This window comes from Dreissena polymorpha, chromosome 10, assembly GCF_020536995.1.
Source record: "Dreissena polymorpha isolate Duluth1 chromosome 10, UMN_Dpol_1.0, whole genome shotgun sequence".
Taxonomy (NCBI): Eukaryota; Metazoa; Mollusca; class Bivalvia; order Myida; family Dreissenidae; genus Dreissena; species Dreissena polymorpha.
This window is the reverse complement of record NC_068364.1, coordinates 29513791-29530655: the sequence shown is the minus strand read 5'-3', so window position 1 is coordinate 29530655 and position 16865 is coordinate 29513791.

Here is a 16865-nt window from a genome sequence, read left to right as displayed (position 1 = left end):
CGTAAAGTGTCGTCCCAGATCAGCCGGTGCAGTTCGCATACGTTAATCAGGGACGACACTTTCCGCTTTTATGGTATTTTTAGTTTCAAGGAAGTCCCTCTTTACCGAAAATCAAGTTTAGGCGGAAAGTGTCGTCCCTGATTAGCCTGTGCGGACTGCACAGGCTAATCTGGGACGACACTTTACGCATATGCATAATGCCCAGTTTTCTCAGAACACGACACAATTAATGAGTTTGCACACAGGTTATATGGTTGTATACGTCTTCACACTTAAAATTCCGTCTAAGTTTTATGTATAAGAAATATAAATTATGCGAAAAACACGCAATAAACAGTGACCTGTCACGTCGTAAAACATAAATTATCAATAAATACTATAATGTTGGCCGATTCATAAAATAACCAAATATAGCCCGTGACAAAATATACGGTAATAATAGATCTAATCCTCGCTTATGTAATATTCGTGTATAAACGTGCCCTTAACCCATTTATGCCTAGCGTCCTGAAAAATGGACATTGCAAACAGCGTAGACCCAAATGAGACGCCGCATGATGCGGCGTCTCATCTGGGTCTGCGCTGTTTGCTTAAAGGAATATCTGTAAGAAATATTCTAAAAATAAAAATAAATATACTAGACATCCCTAATTTTGGAAATTACTTGATCCAATTTAGAAGGATGGGAAAGTCCACTAGGCATAAATGGGTTAACTAAAGTTTAGGATCGGTAAAATAATCCTCGTTCTACGACAACTGGACTTCATGCATTCGCTTTAATTGTCGTCTCAGATTAGCCTGTGCAGATTTTCGTTTAAAGAAAGTCTCTTCTAAACGAAAATTCCGTGAAGGCGGAACATGTCGTCCCTGATTGGCCTGTGTGGACTACACAGGCAAATCAAAGACATTCTTCTTACATACATTAAGTCCAGATTTTTTCAGAACAAGGCAAAAATGTCGCTGATAAATGTGCACACGACATACATCTGCTCCTGGTGCAGGATTCCGCACCAAAATAAATGGTTCGTTTACATTCACGCAATTTTTTTTTACCGCGTTTATTTGATAAATTAAAAAATAATCGCGACAATGTATTGCACTCCACGCGTCCCTGTCAACGAGAATTCACATTCAAGACGGAATTATTCGACGCTGTAATATAATTAAATTAAGAAAAAAAAAACGTTAATGTTTCGCACGACTGCGCGTCGCTGTCACCGCCGCGAGGTTACATTCCTAGCGTTGCTGAGCTCCACAACACTTCCGTTCTTGTCCTCGACGATCAGTTTGAGAATCCGGCCGCGCGAGAACGGATAGTCCGACACCTCGTTGTTGGCACGCAACCACGCGTCGTCCGTGGCGGTCTGGCGGTTCGGGAACCAGTCGCTGACCACTTCCGCCTTTTCCAGGTAGCCGCCGGGCCCGGCTAAGAACTCCGCCACCCACCTGTACTCGTTGCTTACGATGGAGTCGCCACTTCCGTTCGTTTTTATCGAGTTTTCGGACATATTAATGCTGGTTTTGTAGTTTTTATGATTATTATCAATGACTTCTCATCGACTGTAAAGATTGTCCGCGTTTTGTTTACCTACAACAACACCTCCGCTTAAATTTGTCAGTTGTTCCAACAGAGTCTATTTTAACACTAGTAAATCCAAAGATCTTTTCTCTGATTTGTTTATAAAAAAACTACACTATATCTTTTTCAAGATACTAGAAAGGTGTGTTTAAATTTATAACGCACGTCGATTTTGTAAAATCAGCGTCTTTTATCTATAAGAAATTCCACGCAGATGCACCCACTCTAACCTAAGTCTACCACTAATTTAACGCTTTTCCCACGTTTTCCGTCTTTTTCTTGTCAACGTTAAGCCTATGATATCGGTTTGATATCTCTAGTACAGCTGGGTCTTATTAAACATTTTGCCAATATTCTTAATTTCTATCTTAATTGTCCACCTCTATCATTTAGCGTATAGCTACGTCCACATATTTGCACCTGTAGCTGGTTTCGAGATTATACAACATTGTTCGATTGTTGAAATATTTTCTGAAAAAAATGACAAATACCTGAATCAACAACAAAACCTCTTCTCAACCTTCCGACAAATGAATGGTTTATATCCTATACGACAGTTTAGGAGGCCTAACTTTGACATTCAACATTCGTTCATAAAATGTTGTGATGACGTTGGTGTGGTAAACGCTGTTTAACAGTTTTTATGAAAGCGATGACGGTTAATTACTGGATTGAAAGGTGTGAGTGCAGTGAATATCACCAATTTGTTGTTTATTCATTAAAATGTGTTTATGTGTTCATGTTTTTAATTATATATATAGGACAATACATACATCAACACATATGTAAATAAATATGGTCGCATGTCTTAAAAAAAGACCATCGGAGGAACTTTTTTATACAATGTTCCTTCAATTTCAATTAAACTTAATTCACATGTATTGAAATAACAGGTCTCTTCGGTATTAATAGAGGTTACCGGAAGAAAATGATAAATAATATTAGCATTAGAACATTAAATAACATGCACGTATACCAATAAGTCTCCAAATTATTCAATCGTTTCGCGTTGCAACGCGTTATAATTTTCAGGTTTTTAAATCGTCAAAAGATGCATAAAATGGATACTTTAAAGCATGGTAAATGTTCAGTATTACTGTGTCCTCACAAATATCATATCGAATTTTGCGAATCTGAAACCTTTTTTTAAACTTTGTCAATTTACTAAAATGTGAAAAGGTCCATTTAAGTGTTTTCAGTCACTGTTGTAATATTGTTTTATGAAACAATAAATTACAAACGCAACCGGATCCTTATGTCCTTGAACGGCATAATAGGTTTAAGTGAAGACAAATCTTGAAAACCATAGTTTATGCTAAAAATCCTACAACATAATTGAGTTAATGAGCGCATAATGTTTTAGTTTGTACAATTTATATGCACCAATTATTATGATGCAAGAAAACATATTGGTTAATAAGTTAAAATGTGCAATCTTCCATTTTGGTTTCAAAATTGTCTGTGTCATTGATGTCGTTGTCTACGCAAAGTTAAACGTACGAGATTATATCCCTATAATATTTAACTTCGATCTGGGAAAACGGGGTTTAATGCATGTGGGTAAAGTGTTGACTCATATGAGCCTGTACAGCCCGCACAGGGACGGCATTTCCCGCTTTAACTAGATTTTCGTTACGAATAGACTTTAAAAATACCAGAACAACGGAAAATGTCGTCCCAGATCAGCCTGTGTGGACTGCACAGGCTAATTTGGGACAACACTTTACGGACATGCATTAACCACTGTTTTCACAGAACACGGCTCAATTGATTAGTCTGTATTTGCATCCTTTCCGAATATCATGTAATGCGAACATCCGTTTTACGAAATTTGAATAAAACTGATCGACAAAATCGAAACAAAAACCGACCCATAATAGCTCTTGAGTTATTCAAGCCTGCGTATACACTCGGGACGTCAACATCGAGCGGTAATTGGATCTTAGTGAAGAAAACCTGTATGCCCAATTACCGCTTTAAATCAATTATGACTACTCCGCATTGAATCGTTGAAAAAGGCTGTTAAATTGTAAGCTACGGTAATTGAGTTCATTTCTTTTTTGTTTAGAATTTTACTTTTCTCAGGGGCATACTATGACGTTTAGACCATTAAAGGGGCTTTTTCACGTTTTGGTATATTGACAAAATTAAAAAAAAAGTTGTTTCAGATATGCACATTTTTGTTTTAGTTATGATATTTGTGAGGAAACGGTAATAGTGAACATTTACCACGCTCTAAAATATCCATTATGCATCTTTTGACGATTTAAAAACCTGAAAATTATAAAGCGTTGTAACGCGAAACGATTAAATAATTTGGAGAGTTCTATTGTTGTAGTTATATTTTGTGAAACTACAAGGATTGCTTATATAAGTAAAAAATACATCCTTATTAGCATGAGCACGGATGACCGAGTGGTCTAAGTGGTAGGCTTTTACTCAAGGACTTACTGAAGCTTTTTCAGATTCAATGTTTACATTAATCAATATAAAGCATTTAATGACAAACTTCCAAAAACATGCCAAAATCTGTGAAAAGGCCCCTTTAAAACATGCCAAAATCTGTGAAAAGGCCCCTTTAAAGCATGCCAAAATCTGTGAAAAGGCCCCTTTAAGACAGAAATGAAGCATGTAATGCTCACTCTCGTTTTTAGTTGGTCGCGTTAGCTTACGCTAATTTTACAGAGCATATTTTGCAAATCATAACTAATAGTGTTGAACAGCTTGTAAAGTCTAGTGGTTATCTAGTGTCTCATTTTGTTTTATGTTTTGGAAAAAAGGGTATTAGTTTATGTTCGTAATAAAGAATAAATTACCTTCATTAAAAAATAAAGTAAAAATAGCAACGTAAAATTATTGTATTATTTTTATTATCATACTAAAAAAGCATGTTGATGCAGTTTTTAAGAGAATTTTGTTTAAGATAATCGGTAGCGCGTTTTACGACATCGGATTTTGGGCGTGAATATAACTCGGGTACAGTCTAAAATCGACCTGGTACGATTAAGTATATTTACCGTACCCTGGGTACAAGAATTACTTTTGGATGCTGTATAGTAAAGAATATATTTGTTTGTTTAAAAAGGGGAACGTATTAGTAAGAAAAAACGTTACTTATGACTAGTTGTGTAGTGGTACACTCCCAAAATAGATGTTCTATAGTCTCCTCACTATTTGAACAAAAAGAGCATATGGGTAATTCCAACATTTGCAAAATGTGCTTTAAAAAGTAAATAGTTTGTACCTATAATTCTGTGAATAATTCTACACTGGGTTGGAACCATTGGAAATGTGAATCGTTATGAATTGTAAAAGGCAAAAGAAAAAACATTTTCTATTTGGCATCATTTATTGGTGTATTTAGATTAAAACTCCGTTTCTGTTTGATTGCTATTTTATTTTCAGTTTTTTAACACATCATGCATTCGATCCGACCTAGGTTCTGGACTTAAGATTATCTTTAAACCTGCAGGAATAAAGGGCCTTTCTTATTTTGAATTTGTATTATGGTCCAATTGTATATTGTGAATTTTGAAATTATTAAATACAGCCTTTTAACACATTGATACGTGAGAAAATACATTTCAAGTTCGTATGTATGTAAGTCATCTTCTGATAAAAAGTTCCCATCATTATCAACGAGGGCCCCAATGTAATTGTATGGTATTGTACCAGGAATTAAAGAGTATGCTTTTATTTGCATTACGTATATCATAATTTTAGAAAAAAATTGATAATGAAATATATTATATTTTGCAATTCATTCATATTTGATTCTGTAAGTTATTGTTCTAGACAGTTAATTGTATTTATATGTATTGTATCTTGTTCAATACCCAATGAAGTATACTATTTCAATTAAAACGTGAAACGTGTTTACCACCAACCAAACTCACGTGTGCCGGGAGCTATAAAATTACCTCGCTAGCCGGACAGCCAGTAAAACATCTTTTTTTTTTTTTTTTTTTTTTTTAAATCCGAGTTTATTTACAGGTCCCATCGGCCTCTTCACGAGGTCTTTGAGGTCCGACCTGAAACAACAGTAAAACATCTTTTCCAGATGGTTCCTTATATAGATCTCAAGGAGCAGGCATGCGGCGTAATATTAGTTCGTCGCAGTGTAACATGCTAAAACAGACCCTAACAGCCGTTATGTAAGAGGTCGCGTGTCATTAATTTACTTTGATGTGGAAAGCAAGCCGACATTCAGCAGTGGCACGACATAGCGTCGCGCTGATTTAGTGTTAAACAAGTGAAATAAAATCACACCCTTTATCAGTTGAAGCAGTGGTGTTATTACAAATAGTCATGCATGAATAGAAGTGTCGTACCAAAGGCATAAATGTCGAGTTTAATTTGTTATTCATGTCCCAAAATGGCGACGTTAAAGTGATATTATGGGCATTTTGCACTGTTGAATTGAGCTGAAAAGAATTAACAGGTCAAACGAGTTATTTAAAATGTGGTTACTGACCAATTATCTACAACTTATCTTGCTACAAGTTGTTTATAAAATATATATATATTATATTCGATATTTTATATGATTCACCCAGTCCTCTAAGCCGAAATGATCCGTAAAACAAAATAGTGGCGTTGTGTCGTATGAACGAATCTGCACTAAAACTAGATTTAGATTCACATCGTAAATCGAATCATTTCTGTCGTCAGTTGTCAAATCGAAAGAACGGTTGATATTCAAATGCATTATTTTTCTCTTTCCGGGATATTGTTTTAGTATGTTGATGCTGCAGTAACAAAATATAAGTGTACATGAAGTGAAAACACCAAAAATAAACAACGATACGATGCGATATACACCTATAAACTGTAAGATGCCCATAATATCACTTTAAAAAAACGAAACTTGTATTATTAAATATATTGACTTTGAAGAAGAAAATGCAGTTAGAGCTTACAGCGAAAGTTATTTTGGCTTCTCTCCTCAAAATAAGAGACGCTTTATTTTTGCTTGACAGGTTGTTTTTCCTGTACATGCACTTTTGATCGCTATTCCAAGTAATACTAACGTTTGCTGATGAAGTTCAACAATGTTGTGTAAACTTAAAAAATAGTTAATGCAGTTCGGTATTTCATTCATAATTAACTAAATCAAAACAATAACAAGTACAATATTCTAAACAATATACTTGACAAACAGTTGAATATTTTAGAACACTAAAACATGCTATGTCAATTAATGTAATTTTATTTTAATTAATTTATGTATTATCTGACCCGACCCGACGGGAGTTTTCTCGGGTATTTTAATATTGACCCGCCGACTCGACCCGAATAATATTTTTGACCCGTGTGAGTAGTGGTAGTAGTAGTAGTAGTAGTAGTAGTAGTAGTAGTAGTAGTAGTAGTAGTAGTAGTAGTAGTAGTAATAGTAGTAGTAGTAGTAGTAGTAGTAGTAGTTGTAGTAGTAGTAGTAGTAGTAGTAGTAGTAGTAGTAGTAGTAGTAGTAGTAGTAGTAGTAGTAGTAGTAATAGTAGTTATAGTAGTTGTATAAGTAGTACTAGTAGTAGTAGTTGTTGTTGTTGTACTTAAATAAGAGCGGCTGCTCAAAATTGTTTTTATGCTCAAATTATTCCCGCATATTTGACAAAAAAATGTGGCTTTTTCATGTAATTTATGTTTAAAGTCACCAGGTCGTTAGCGTAATAAATGGACGTTTAAGCAAATGTGCCCTGAGGTTCCATAAGATTGCAACCAATGGCACTCTACAGCATCCCTTTTTTACAAGCAGATTCATATAAAATGTTTTCAAGTACACGTTATGCATAGCAATAAATGCGACATATATAACTCGCACCCATCTGAACCCATGTTTTAATATTTTAAAATAAATACTGTTCTGCAGTTTGAGCCGTCTTAACGTAGGGAGCTGGAACACCTCACAGGACTTGATTCCCGTGGAGAGAAACTTGTACAACAAACATAAGTATTTATGATTAAATACAGATTAATTAAAGATGGAGCGATGTATAAGTTGTTTTAAAGAAAACGAATTATTTTACGTGTAGTATATTATTCAGGAAACAAAGGGTAACTTAAAACCCACCTTTCCGATATGTTGACCACCAACCAAACTCACATGCACCAGGAGCAATAAAACCCGGGACGCCTGGGTGTGCACAGAGTGTGCCAACCACTGCGCTAGCCGGACAGCCTGTAAAAAACTTTCAACATATGGTTCCATATATGTTATCTAGATCTCAAGGAGCAGGGTCCGTATTCACCAAACAATTCTTAGACTTAAGTCTAAGAATAAAGAAAATTCTTTAAATTAGAATATTCAATAATTTCTTTAATTTTGAGTCAAACTCTGCAGTAAACATCTCTATCTATATATTTCTTCATATAGAACATTTTGTTAATGACATAATCACCAGTGGAGGCCTGTATATATTAAAAAACTGAACACATTTTTTTTGGTTCTAAGTCTATTCTTTATTCTTAAGTCTAAGAATCGGTTGGTGAATACGGAACCAGGCACGCGGCGTATTATCAGTTCGTCACAGAGTAACATGCTAAAACAGACCTTAACGTCCGTAAGTCAAGAGGTCGCGTGTCGTTAATTTTCTCTGATGTGGTAAGTGAGCCGACATTCAACAGTGCCATGGCATCGCGTTGCGCTGATTCGGTGTTGTACTACTACGAGTAGTACTACAAGTAAAAGTAATAGTAGTAGTAGTAGTAGTAGTAGTAGTAGTAGTAGTAGTAGTAGTAGTAGTAGTAGTAGTAGTAGTAGTAGTAGTAGTAGTAGTAGTAGTAGTAGTAGTAGTAGTAGTAGTAGTAGTAGTAGTAGTAGTAGTAGTAGTAGTAGCAGTAGTAGTAGTAGTAGTAGTAGTAGTAGTAGTAGCAGTGGTAGTAGTAGTAGCAGTAGTAGTAGTAGTAGTAGTAGTAGTAGTAGTAGTAGTAGTAGAAGTAGTAGTAGTAGTAGTAGTAGTAGTAGTAGTAGTAGTACTAGTAGTAGTAGTAGTAGTAGTAGTAGTAGTAGTAGTAGTAGTAGTAGTAGTAGTAGTAGCAGTGGTAGTAGTAGTAGCAGTAGTAGTAGTAGTAGTAGTAGTAGTAGTAATAGTAGTAGTAGTAATAGTAGTAGTAGTAAAGGAATAGTAGTATTAGTAGTAGTAGTAGCAGTAATAGTAGTAGTAGTAGTTATGGTAGTTATAGTAGTTATGGTAGTTATAGTAGTTATAGTAGTTATAGTAGCTATAGTAGTTGTATTATTAGAAGTAGTTATAGAAGTAGTTGTTATTGTATATATGCAATATGAAACGAACGTTTTTCGCCCTTCAAAAGCGTTTTTGTTAGCCAATATGAATATAAGAAAATTGTTGTTTGCACTGTTTGCAGTTTTATTTATGCCGATAATTAATTTGATAAAGCACTATAAAAGGTATTTAAAAGGTAAAACAATACAAGCAACAACAATACCGTCTAATTAATGTATCAATAGACTGGACATTACTGTTGCTCGTCAATAATCTGGATAACCTATAAATGATGATTACACATGTACTGAAAAGATATCTTCTGGTTTCATATTGATGCCTTACTTTAAGTTAAACGTTATCTATAAATCTGCAATCCTATTTGAAGTGATACAGATTATAATGATATATTATTTTAAAATTGATAGAAATTTTAATCCATTGTTCAAATTTCTGAATTGTTTTAAACATATATCCTTGTCAATATAAATCAAAATTTTTATGAAAATAAATTAATCTGTACTCGGTTTACCAATGCTAGAATAATCTTTTATAAGTGTGTCGATGGCAGCAATGTTAATAATAAATGATTAAATAATACTGTAACACCGTTAAAAAAACCTGAAAGTGGACAGGCGATATTATTACAGCGATATTTGAACAGTACAAATATCGTGCGTCGCCACGACTGTCGCGCAAACTATCCAGTATCGCTTCGTGTGTCTAGTGTCGCCCTTTGAACGCGACACTAGACACACGAGGCTATACTTGATATTTTTCTTGACAGTCGCGGCGACGCACGATAGTTTTTTTACAGTCGCGTCGACGCACGATAGTTTTCTTGACAGTCGCGTCGACGCACGATATATGTAACACGATATATCGCCTTTTGGGCTACCTACACAAGGGCGATATATCGTGTTAAATATATCGTGCGACGCCGCGACTGTCAAGAAAAATATCGTGCGTCGCCGCGACTGTCAATAAAAATATCGTGCGTCGCCGCGACTGTGAAGAAAAATATCAAGTATCGCTTCGTGTGTCTAGTGTCGCCCTTGAAGTCTAATGCAAATATCATTCCCGGAACATTTCCGTTACCATCCGGAAAACATTTAACACCACAAGAGATACTGAACATTATAGTAAGTGACACTATTAGCGTGTCTTCAATACCCTCTGGTAGAAAATGTTTTTATACTCCTTGACAATCAAACCAATTTGGAAAGCATTAAACATTGTAAACCCCCGAAATACTGGGATGACTGTGGTGCATGGGACTACAAGAAATCTCGTACAATAAAAACTAAATTTCTGCTAGGTGAATTAGAGGAGAATGGTGGGCGTAAGGTCAGTCACGTGGTTGTAAAAGATGATCTTGTACATGTTGAAGTTCGCGAAAAAGGTGCGAAAACATTTAAAGTTATTCTTCCCCAACCGCAAAAAGACCAATTAGTTACATTTCATCGCTATTACGCCGCTCTCATGAAAGACCGTAACTACAGGAGAAGAGTAACCTGGATTGATGGTTTACCAAAGACAATCAGAGGATTGCGAGAGGTCTCTATAATAGAATATACCGGTGACTACACAGATGTCCCCGCACCTCACGGAAATGCCAAACATTCATCTGAAAATTATACACGAACAAACCCAGAAATCCGCAAGAAAATATCGAAAAGGTCCATTACCCACTACCCATTTTTCTTACCAACAACTCACGGATCCGGATCAGAACACTACAGCAGAATACCCACGTGACCTTCGCCAATGTCAGAACATGAAATGAACTCTGAAATCAGATGATAGGCATCACAAAACGGCTCATAATATTGCCGACGAGGTGTTAAATGTAATAAGAATGTTGCCGGACGATCACCCTTTCGTTGCAGAAATAATTCACTCACGAGGAAATGCGCTGTCGTCAGTAATTTGTTACACTTATGATCAATTGACAGACTTCTCGACTTTCCTTAAAAGTAAAGAAGATGTGGTCGGAAGGGACAGAACATTTTGTTTAGGAAGGTGTTTTGTTACGATAACCGTGTACAAGTCGCAATAGCTTGTGCGGAAGGGTACGGGTGAGCCTCCAATTCTATTGGGGCCATTGTTTCTGCCTTGGGACGGTAAACAGGAGACGTACTTCCGTTTCTTGGCACATCTTAGGGGCATTCTGGATATCGAAATAAAAATATTGAAATTCTGATGGGATCTGATGACGAAAAAGCGTTAACTAATGCTATAGACTTAGCTTTTCCCGGCGTCAGAAATTTAATATTCGGCGATGGTGGCGTTGCTTAATCAGATACATCAGCCATGTTCGACGAGAGAAATTTCACACTAAAACAAAGTCTTATGGCTGAACATAGCGACATCTTACCCTATCATGAAAAGCATATTGAACACAAATTAATGAATAATGTTATATCACCAGAAGACAAACTTTGGACGAACAATAATACAGAAAGCATGAATCACAGATTCAAGTTGCTATTTTAATGGCAGCCACGAACTTGTAACTAAATTATACGGCCTTGTCAAAATGCAACTGGTTGATATGATAAGAGCTCTTTATGGGACTGGGAATTTTTGTTTAAACGGAATATATCAAAAAATGAAAATGTCACAGATAGCGTGGTCGTCAAAAGAGGAAGAAATGAAAGTTGTGTTGTTTCAAAAGTTCTTGAAAGCTTCCTCAGTTTTGGAACAAACAACTGTTATGTCTACTGACGGTACTTATTCGGTAAACAAAGTCCCGCGATTAGCTAAAAAAACCGAATACGCGAAAACGATGCAGAGCGTCTAGAACAACATCAAAGTGATTGTTAATAACTGGTTTGGAAACATATATAGTATCACTAAAAAATTACAAAAGAATGACACAGGCGCAACACTTTCAAGAGAAACATGTATTTCTAAATCGACAGTTTTTCAATTTTATTTATAGTTTTGAAGAAATGCCTTACAAATATGCCGTTTTATGACAGAAAATAATGCAAGTTGCATGGTAATTTAACTGTACAATTCAATAATTACTGGCGACCTTTACCTGCAAACGTGTTCAAACTTTGTACAGAGTGGTTTTTAATTGTTCAAAATTGAAATATATAAAACGTTATTTATTGTGTTTTAAATGCAGTTTTACTTATTGTATACTATCACTGGATGCATATCGCATATATATATATATATATATATATATGTATATATATATATATATATATATATATATATATATATATATATATATATTTACATTCACTCTTAGTTTTCTGTAGAAAAATGAACGAGTTCATTTTGCGTAACCCGTAAGCCGGCGATACCGCCTTCGAAGGCGGAGCTTCTAAAATCGGACCAATGGTTTCAAGACGCTGACGCGTAGTTATACAGTGACCAGTACCGTGACCACACTACTTTTGTAAATATAGTAACAAACATGAATTAACATTACCCGTTTGTTTACTTTGTTTCTTTGATGTTTCATTTCTCGATGTCTCGATTTATCCCATCAATTTTCTTAGTTGTCAAATATTTCTGTAAAAATATATTACAGAACCAGCTTTCCGTATTTTATTTTCATCACTTGAATACGCAATTTAAGACGTCTATCTTGTGTGACGTCATTTCGGTGACGAAACATTTTACGAAAACAATATGGACATGGTGTATTTTTTACAGTTAAATATTTGTTTAAAACATCGAACGAATCCAAAACGTATTTCGGATTGTGTGTTTGTCATGCATAACACCTTAAGAACAGACACTGGAAGTGTATATCGTTGTAACTTTAATGTTATTAGCATTGGATTAAAGTTGCCATTAAGGTAAGCGTGTCGTTTATACTAAATTTAGTTTGTATGACCCCTGTCAAAGCTTAAATAATGGCATTAATCTATTCTACAGCACAGTTTCAGCTGCAATCGATGTTTTAATTTCCCAAATAATGTGCTACGTGTAATTATAATTAATAGTAAAACTTCAGATCTCCTTTTCTTCGCGCAGGAATAATGATTAACAAAACCTTAAGGGGCGGGTCCTAGCTGTTCCCGAAACTAAGATTACAACATGTGTTGCCTCCTAAAAGCATACAATTCTGAGTTGTTTTTTATGCTTGAATATGTTTTAATTGTTTCAAATCAAAGGGCAAATATAAATATAAGAATTGATTCTTATTTTTCGGGCTTTTATGCAGTATGAACGCTCAGGGCGCGTATTGAAAATTTACCGAGAAGCGCTAGCTTTTATGACATTATTCGTTTAAATGAAGTCTCTTCTTAGCTAAAATCTATAAAAAAAAAAAAAAAAAAAAAAAAAAATCTAATTCATGCGGAAAGTGACTTCCCAGATTGGCCTGGGACGACACTTTACGCACATGCATTATGCCCAGTTTTCTCAGAACACGACTCATTGATACTTTAATTGTTGAACAATAACACACGGCTCTCACTTACCTTTCGTATTTTGATGAATGTACTATATGCAAGTCTTCTGTTCTGATGCAATTACTTTGGCTTGAGATTAATCGGTGTGAAATAACACCCTGTTAACAACTCAGCGCTTGATTATCATACAGTTACCAATGATGTAGAAATAACACCCTGTTAACAACTCAGCGCTTGATTATCATACAGTTACCAATGATGTAGAAATAACACCCTGTTAACAACTCAGCGCTTGATTATCATACAGTTACCAATGATGTATTTTTATTATCTCTGCTCTCATGCAGGCTGTTGCATAAGAAATATCCAGATGCTAAGGCAGGCGGAGCAATTACAATTGCGGGGCATAATGTATTTAATATGTATGGGTTGCCTTTGGTCATAAAATGCATTTCTAAAATATATATCAAAAGGAAATACCCCAGTTTACGATATAAATGTTTACACGAGTTGCTGTTTACATGTATTTATTTTACTATTATCTGGGGAATTTATTCTTGAATTTCGATTTCGTCAAGAGAATATAAGTGAACATTCAGGTGTAAAAACGCTACGCCCAGATATGTCATGTATTCTTCTCAATATGCTTACAATGGCTATCGCACTTTTTTGTTTATTTCATTAAATGAAGATATTGCCTACTGTCGGAATGCATATTTTCGATGAACCCAGTCATTATTACATTATATCTTATGTTGGTTATAAACCATATATTTTTGTCTTGAATATATGTCTCTATAACTTAAAAACGTGCTTTGCATCTGTACTAAATTTGGAAAGCATGCTTTGTGTATATATGTATATGTTTTGCTCTCCTACCCTGAAGGAAATACATATTGAATGAATGAATTAGCTAACAATGTCAGCGTCTGACTTGTACATGTGCCGATACTACTTAACCTCCCTTTATGGAAATATATTACACATAAAACAACATAAATCAAGTGACAGCATACGACAAGATTGAAAATGAAATAATTTTACCTAAGACATATTCATGTTTAAGCATTAGGAAAGTCCCAGTGAATCATGAAAGAATGTATATGTGCATAATCATAACATTTCATAATTACATAATTACATAATTAAAACCCTTTGATCAAGAGCGAGAGGAATGTTCAATTATAATACTTTAATTATTTATGAATGCATGTCATCACACAACCATTTGGTCCGATGTGTTTTATTTTTAAAATGTAAGGTATACTCACTAATTTGTTCATATTTATAAATTTTCATTTACTACTTTTTGCATTCGTCCGCATTTGTTTCTAATAATTCTGTACTGAAATAGAACATTATGTAAAAACAAACTGTTAGCTAATTCCACAATTAAGTGTGTCAATAAAAAACGTTATACTTACTGTTGTGTTGTTGTTTTGTTTTGGTTGCTTGAATACTTTAAATTTAGGAATACTTCATTTATTGTGAGGAACGATAATCAGCAACGACGAACAAAATTAAAATGTATCTAAATGGGGCATATCGATCGCTAGTACGGTATTTCATTTTTTGAAATAAATTTATACATTACAAAGAATTTATTTAATCATTTCTTAATACGGTCTGAATGTATGACACGTTTGCGGGGCCGGGAAATCGTAGTTGTAGTAGTAAAATGTATATGAATGCGCACAGACAATAACTGACTTTTAACGAGATATTACAGTTGAAAATATTCATTGAAGCAAGCGACAATTGAATACTTGAATACTTGTCAGATATTATGACAATAAAATATTGTTCGCAGATAGACCTTTTTAATAATCTTTGAGCTTTTCTTGATCTGTTTACCAATCTCAAACATATTGACGTGTGATGGCTGCAAAACGATTGCTCATTTAAAGATTGCCTCTCGTAAGAAAAAATAACACAAACAGAATTGTCAAAATTCACTAGGTAATCTGGGCAATGAGCACGTTAATAAACACTATTAGTATAACGAAATCGTGCAATTTTTATCTCTGTGTCTGTCAGCACGACGTTGACTGCATTGTTTGAGACCCGGAGTTTTTTCCCAGCACTCCCACCTAAACTATTAAAATTTTTTGCTAATTAATGATAGTAACTGTTTTCAGTTAAACAGCTATTTAGGCGATCCAAATTTACGTCACATAATTATTACGGATGCCAGAAAGCGAAAAATAACAGCGTAAAGAGAGCTTAGATTTCACCGCCTACATTTAATTAAAAAAATCTTTCAACATGTCTCCATTATGTGATTTTAACAGTGCATTACAACAAACAGAGCGTGACATTCGTGTTTTTGCATGTCTTTGTCCGTCTTTGCATGTCTTTGTCTGTCTTTGTATGTCTTTGCGTGTCTTTTGCAGTGTTTAGTAGGACCCGGTAAAACCCCTGTGTTAACCCTTGAAAATTAACTTCCTTCTTCATACATTTGTTTATTGTACGCACTTACCAACTTTAAATTGTTCAACTTCCTTGTTCAAATCTTTATTGTTTTATACAAACGGTTATCATCTAATTTAAAAAAAGGGAATGAATTATGTGCTTAAAATGTCTGTCGAGAAATTGATGATTTATAATTTTAATAATCATTTTGACAGAAGGTAAGGTTTTATCATTTACTATGTTGAGAACTTGAAAATGTTTTGTATTTTGCGCCTATGTCATGGTGTCTTATTTTCAGTTTTGAGTCGTTTTTATTCGTATTTCAAGTTGCCATGATGTTATTTTAAATAGGTTAAGGGATTCTGTTAGAATAACTGCGGATATTCGAAAACGGTTCCTCAATCAGATTTGCACATGACGGTATTCTTATTATTTATATTCTTCAAAAGGCTACTATCATAAGTAAAAAATGTCGAATATGAAACAATGCTGTCTTCTGCGCAAAAACAATTCATTTGGGTCAAACTGTGTTTATTTATACGAACCATTTTATGTAAAATTACATATTGTATGTCTCTCAATTAATTAACTTTGTTAATATCTCAGAAAATAAAGTCTTGTTAGTTAACATTTGCGTTTTCCGAAGATTATGTGTCCGTTGGAACCAGTCACTTATTAAACATATTGACAAAACAGAAGTGAAACAACATTACCAGTCTAACCAACAATCAAAGTACTGAAAGTACTGGTTTGACGATGCTTTTGAAGAGGATGGATATATACAGGATATTTGTTGGATTCGGTGGAATATCGAATTTCCCAGAAAAACAGCGAAAAATATCGATATTTTCACTGTTATTTTTCACTGTTTAAAACAGTGAAATACCAGTTTATTGCACTGATATTTCTGTATAAATTACCGGAAAGAATAAAATAAATAAGCATCCATATAAGTTAATCTACATCACCGCAATTGTGTAATTTCTATTGCTTGTCATTTATCCACAGTTCAATAGTTAATGGTTGTGGTGCAATCGTTTTCGTTCCTGGACACTGCACTCCCTTCAATAAGATTTATTTACCTAAATATCTCATATTTGAACTTAAATTGTTTTGGGAGTAATGGTCCAGACAACTGGATAAAACAGCAACAATATGCTTACCCATTATTTTTCGAGGAACATAATTGAGAATTCCTGTGCTAGCCCCTAATCACAGTATGTTTGGGTATAATAATAGTCAAATTTTGTTTTTCTTCTCAAAAGATTGTCATAG